The 6,190-nt window shown below is 45.0% G+C and overlaps 1 protein-coding gene across 1 annotated transcript in view; it reads left to right on the top strand.

Moving 5' to 3' along the window:
• Positions 1-1,840: 1,840 nt before the first annotated feature.
• Positions 1,841-6,190, top strand: part of CCDC125 (coiled-coil domain containing 125) — a 28,246-nt gene continuing 23,896 nt past the window's right edge. Inside the window, exon 1 of the mRNA XM_081090021.1 lies at positions 1,841-1,862. The gene's annotated coding sequence lies outside the window, so the exon portion shown is untranslated. The remainder of the gene's footprint in view (positions 1,863-6,190) is intronic.

The following is a 6,190-nucleotide window of genomic DNA, read 5'->3' as shown; positions in this document are numbered from 1 at the left end:
AATAGGTTGAAATTTCAAAATGTGTTTTTAAAAAAGTTTTAATTGAAGAAAAATTATTTTTGGTTTGCAAAGCAATTGAATATGTTTATCATCCTAAATGAGATAGTATGCAACTGACTTTACAGTTATAAATATATTACTCTTCTATGATAATTTTAAATCCCTAAGCATCTAATAAGCACATAGCATTGATCTTGTCCTATTATCAGGAGAAATTTTAGAGCCTCGGTTCTGTCAAGTTTTCCATATATCTAGGTATGTTTGCTTTCGAAAAGCAGCTGGGTAAGGAAAATGTGGACTGGATCTAGAGAAGAGAAACACTACTAAAAAGAAGTTGGCTACTGAGAGGAAAGGGTTTATTAGTTTATTTCCAAACCAAAGTAATCTTTAAATCCAGCGACTACAAAGCCCCTTCAGATATTTCATGGATGTTGGTGTGGGCAAAAAAGGGGCTACCTCCTAAACCTGACAATCTCAGGGGAAGTTTGCATGGTGGGCCTTAAAAACTCAGAGACTGAAAGTAACCATATAGGATGTTCTGAACACAAAAATTCCTAACTAAAAGCAAGTCATGGGGGACAGTCACGTCCTAGGTCCGTAGCTTCCTTGACAAAGATCAATCTTTACCTCTGTGAGTCTGAGTATTATCTTTTTGCATCTAAGAAAACATACCTTGGAAGGTCAGCCTAATCGCTTCCTCCAGACCCCTCAGGGCACAACAGCTGCACCAGAGAAGAGAGCACAGAACCCCTCCCCGCTTGTTCTCCCACGTTCCATCTGTATGTGCTGTAAATGTTAACTATTAACTCTCCTGTACCCACCAATGTAAATCAACCAGATGTTTCTCCATTTTGCCTTTTTATCCAATCCCAGGGATTTCCCCAATCTGCTTTCTCCTGCCCCCTTAATCTATCACCAATGGATTTCATGTAACCCTCCTCAGGTGTCCTCCTTGTATTCGAATGTCTAAACTAAGCTGCAAAAGCCCCCATTCTCTGGAGCATTTTCTCAATCCAGTTGAGATTTTGCTTCTGGACAATTGTCAGTTTGGCTCAAATAAACTCATAAAAATTCTTTATAGGTTTGGTCACATTTTACATCAACAGTGGGTATTAGGAAATAATACCAAAATAATTTCACCAAGGCAATGACCCAACACGTTTTGGTGAGATTGGGCGGAGGCGGGGTCCGTTTCAGGAAACCCACAGGAATAGGTCGTCCAGAGTAGCCGCTCTCCGGACCCTCAAGGCCACTCCCTCTATCAGCTGTGGGCAAACTGCGGTCCGTGGGCCGGATCCGGCCCGTTTGAAATGAATAAAACTAAAAAAAAAAAGACCGTACCCTTTTATGTAATGATGTTTACTTTGAATTTATATTAGTTCACACAAACACTCCATCCATGCTTTTGTCCCGGCCCTCCCGTCCAGTTTAAGAACCCATTGTGGCCCTCGAGTCAAAAAGTTTGCCCACCCCTGCGAGTCTAGCTCCTTCCCTCCGCCAGGCCTTGGCCCTGCGATGCCCTCACCACTTCCCAGGACCGAAAGCTTGCGTTTCAAGGCCGTCTCCACCGCAGAAGTGCAGCTCAGCTCCGCTCCGCTCCGTCCTTCCAGGAGGGGACCCCCAGACACAGGGTTCTGAATGGTCTAACGTGACCTTCATTGACGCGCACGCTCGGCCCTGTCCTGTTTGTCCAGGTCCCGGGCTATTATTTAGACCTCGGTTGCCCGAGCGGGGAAAGTGCGGCTTTGGAGCTGGAGCCAGCTGGCCCCGCGCGCTCGGAGCCCCGCAGGTGATGCCCAGGCGGCGCCTCCCGCCGTCACGTGGCCGGAGGGGCGGCGCGCGACGTGGAGGCTCAGCGCCGGGTGAGCGCGGGGCGCGGGGCGCGGTCCTGGGGGCGGGGGGTCCCAGTCGCCGGGCTGGGTCCGGGGTCCCAAACCCTCCCTCGCGGAAGGCGGGGCCCGGGGCGGGGCAGAGCCCGCAGGTGGGAACCGCGCGTGGGGAGGACCCGGGTCGGCGCACATCGGTGGAAACTCGGCGGGTTGTGGGCGAGCTGGCTGGTTGGCTGCTTTCCCGCTAATGCTGTTTTAATGGCCTGTCCGACATCGAAAATATAAAGAATAGGTTTGAAAGACTGCTTCTGCCTCTCTCCCTTCTCTCTTTATTTTTTCTATTAATTTTGAGCCTTAACACTGACAGCGCACTAAGTGCAGTAAGTATCCCGGATCGCATCCCGGAACAGAAAAAAGACATCAGAAGAAAAACTGGGGAGATTCTAATAAAGTCTGTGGTTTTAGTTCATGTTCACTTCTTAATTTTGATAAATGTACCCTAATGTTAACATTAGAGGAATCTAGGCAAAGGATACACAGGAGTTCTCTGTATTATATTTGCAATTTACTGTAAATCTAAAATTGTTTTAACAGGAAAAGTTACAGAACAAAGTCGGACGGTGCTGTGCGACAGGCCATTGTTGGGGCGGGGATCCGGTTCATTGCTCTCTGCCAGGCCTGACAGGAATTGTGTGTTTGACCAGCTTGTTTGCTGAGGCCAGAGTTGTTAGGCTGCTGGGCGTGGGTGCTCCTAGTCCAGTTTTCCAGGAGGAATCTGTTTTCTGTTTTAAATCTGTCAGATATCTTTGGAACGCTTGTTCTGCACAAGCAAATGAGACACATATACAGTACTCCCTGCACTAGGGGTGTGTTTAGTAAAAACATTAGGGAAGAAGTAAGGACTGTAAAAAAAAAAAAGAAGAAGAAAGAAGAAAGGACTATTAAAAGGTTTAGTACAGAGCTAGAAGGGCTTAGAGGTAGGAGAAATCACATCTGGCCCAGGGTAGTCTAGAGGGCCTGGCTGAAGGGAGGCGGGGAAAGCATCCCTGGGGTGGAAACTGGCCCCAGCAGAGAACTGAAGGTACCAGGCTGAGGCTACCTTGGAGCAGATGTAGGCCCTCTCATATGGGAGCACAGAGCATGCCCAGGGAGTACGCACAGTGGAAACAGGAAGTGAAAACAGGACTCTTGTAGCAAACAGGGCAATACTTTAAAAAATGTATATATTTTTATTGATTTCAGAGAGGAAGGGAGAAGGAGATAGAAACATCAGTGGTGAGAGAGAATCACTGATCAGCTGCCTCCTGCACGTTCCACATTAGGGATCGAGCCCGCAACCCAGGTATGTGCTCTGACAGGGAATCAATCGTGACACTCAACCACTGAGCCACACTGGCCGGGCAATAGAGCGACACTTTTATAATTTAGGCCATGGGAGCCATGAATGGACAGGCATCACTCGATCTGTGCTTCGTCACAGTGTGTGGAGTAGCTCAGTTAGGGAATTATTGGTTTAGTCCAGGAGAAGTCATAAGAAATTCATCCAGGCCTGTGAAGTTCAGGTGCAGAGAAGGACAAGGCATTGGGAGATTGTGGATCTAGAGAACCTGACAACTGAAGGTACCAAAGAGAAGAGAAAAACAAAACAAAACAGAGTTTTGGACCTGGGTGTTTTAGAGCATGGTCGCCGCATTTGCAGAAATAGAGGATGCAGGAGGAGACACTGCGGGAACTGGGGAGGGGAATGAATTTGTTTTTAAACCAGCTGCGTTTGAATTGCTGCCAGGATATCCTGCTGGAGATGTGTCCTTAAGAATGGAAGCCAAACATATACAGAAGGGAAAGGAAGAGGAAAGGAGCCTGAGGGGGCAGATAAGAGAGAGTGGGGGTGGGGGCGTGGGGGCGTGGGGGTTTCTTGGCTCCCCCCTCCCCCCATCCTCCCCTCTTCCTCCTCCCAGGATTCCTGTGGGAGCAGGGGCCTGGGCGTTAAGTCAGTAGACACAGCTTCTGCAGAAGTGGAGGTGGCTGAGGAGCGAGACTAGGTCTTGGATTTAGTGATTAAGAAGTCACTGGTCTCTTCTCAGAGAGTTGTTTTAGTGCAGAAGTAGGACGATTGCTCAGTCTGCAATCTGTTCATTCTGTGGCCTTTCCCAAGTGACCAGACCACAGAACAAGGAGCCAGAGAGATGTTCCTAAGTTCTGGCTGCCACTGCCTGTATAATTTGAGGCTGGGCACCTGTGCCTAGGCTGGCATAGTAAAATACAGCTCGTACGCCCTAACTGGTTTGGCTCAGTGGATAGAGTGTCGGCCTGCGGACTGAAAGGTTCCAGGTTCGATTCCGGTCAAGGGCATGTACCTTGGTTGTGGGCACATCCCCAGTAGGGGGTGTGCAGGAGGCAGCTGATCGATGTTTCTAACTCTCTATCCCTCTCCCTTCCTCTCTGTAAAAAAATCAATAAAATATATTTTTAAAAAATACAGCTCGTAATAAAACCAGAAGGGCTCTTTCATTCTTAGCAACACCTCACAGTTCATAGAACTAGGGTTCCATGGGGCACTGTGGAAAATGCTGATACAGAACTGGGATTTTAGGGCTTTAAAAAACAAAAAAAATCGTGTCCAATTCCTTCATTTGACAAATGAAAAGCTAATACTCAAATTCTAATTCATTAAACATTGATTTCAAATATGTCAGTGGTGCCCAGATATAGGGTTTATGGAACTAAGCATAACTCTCTAAAAAGTAATTATGCTTAAACCCATTTTGGAAATTTGAAGACAGGCTCCAAGAAGTTAAATGATTTGCCCAGGATCACAGAATAGCATTAGTGGAGTGAAATTTGAACCCAGAACTCCTGAGGCCAGGCCTTCTCTGTTGCCCATCTACTGCCTCCCTGGTTGTCAACATTGAGTGCATTTAAAACTAGTCAAATGGAATGTTAGTAATATGTTCCAAAAGTCAAGTTTAATTTGATTGCATTCCACATTAATTTTACTATTAGTATATAAAAAGTGGGAGGGTCCACAGCCAACAGTTCCTGAATTACATTTTAAAAAACAGTAGGGTATTGGACCATGTGAAAGCTTACTATTATGTTAAATTCTTAATAGCAGGAAGATGTTTTCATGATGCCTGAATATAGGGGGTGCATTAAAAAATATTCTTAGCTAATCCTGTGGTTGCATATTCTTTCCCCTTATTGCATTTTTCCTTTGTGTTGACCAATTCCGTTTTCTTCACTGCTGGCTGCCTAACCCTGACCACACCTTCCTTAACAGAGAGATGTGAGGTTATAAACAGGAATCTGCTGCACTAGAGGTAAAACACAGCCTCTTAGGTAACAAATAACTTCCCATCTACCCTGACAAATAAAAATAGAACTTACTTATTTAGGAAGTAAATTTGTAAAGGAACCAAGATGATTTTATTAAAGTTTTTTGGGGAAAATGGGTCTGCCTGGCCAGTGTGGCTTAGCGGTGGAGCATCGACCTATGAACCAAGAGGTCACGTTAGGGCACATGCCCAGGGTTTTGGGCTTGATTCCAGGTAGGGGGCATGCAGGAGGCAGCCAGTAAATGATTCTTTCTCATCATTGATGTTTCTATCTCTCTCTCCCTCTCCCTTCCTCTCTGAAATCAATAAAAATATATTTTAAAAAATAAAAATAAAAATGGACCTAATAGACTGTTGAGTGTTGCTAAAACTAGCTATTTAAGCTTTTACTTTCAGTTCTGTTAGATGTAGTAATAGAAACTTGATTTACTCTGATGTTAATCTCATTGAAATTCTACAAATGATACAAAGCAGTGGCTAAGAGTGTAACAGTGTCTCTGACATCAGGGATCTGGATTCAGAATCTGGCTCCGGCTCTTGTTAGCTGTGTTACTTTACCTGTGTGCGCTTCAATTTAACTGTACTTATTAATAACAGTGTTGTCTTACAGTGTTTGTAAAGAATAAATAGAATAATCTAAGTAAAGCACTTAACATAGTGTCTAGAACACAGAAAGCAAGCAATACGTACTAGCTCGCTATTATTATGTTATTAAAAATTGTTGCTGATTTAAGGCATCCATTTTAATTATTTTCTTATATAGGAGGGCACAATTGATTAACATACTTCTCATCTTGTCCTCTAATCCAGTTAAATTCCCTTATTTTTTTTCTGTGACTATCATATTATTGAGGTAAAATTTGCATATATGAAAATGCACCATCGTTAAGTATATAGTTGGATTCTGCCCTAACCGGTTTGGCTCAGTGGATAGAGCATCAGCCTGCGGACTCAAGGGTCCCAGGTTCAATTCCGGTCAAGGGCATGTACCTTGGTTGCGGGCACATCCCCAGTAGGGAGTGTGCA

Source organism: Myotis nattereri, assembly GCF_964212035.1.
Source record: "Myotis nattereri genome assembly, chromosome: 4".
Classification (NCBI taxonomy): Eukaryota; Metazoa; Chordata; class Mammalia; order Chiroptera; family Vespertilionidae; genus Myotis; species Myotis nattereri.
This window is presented reverse-complemented; position numbering and strand designations above follow the sequence as displayed.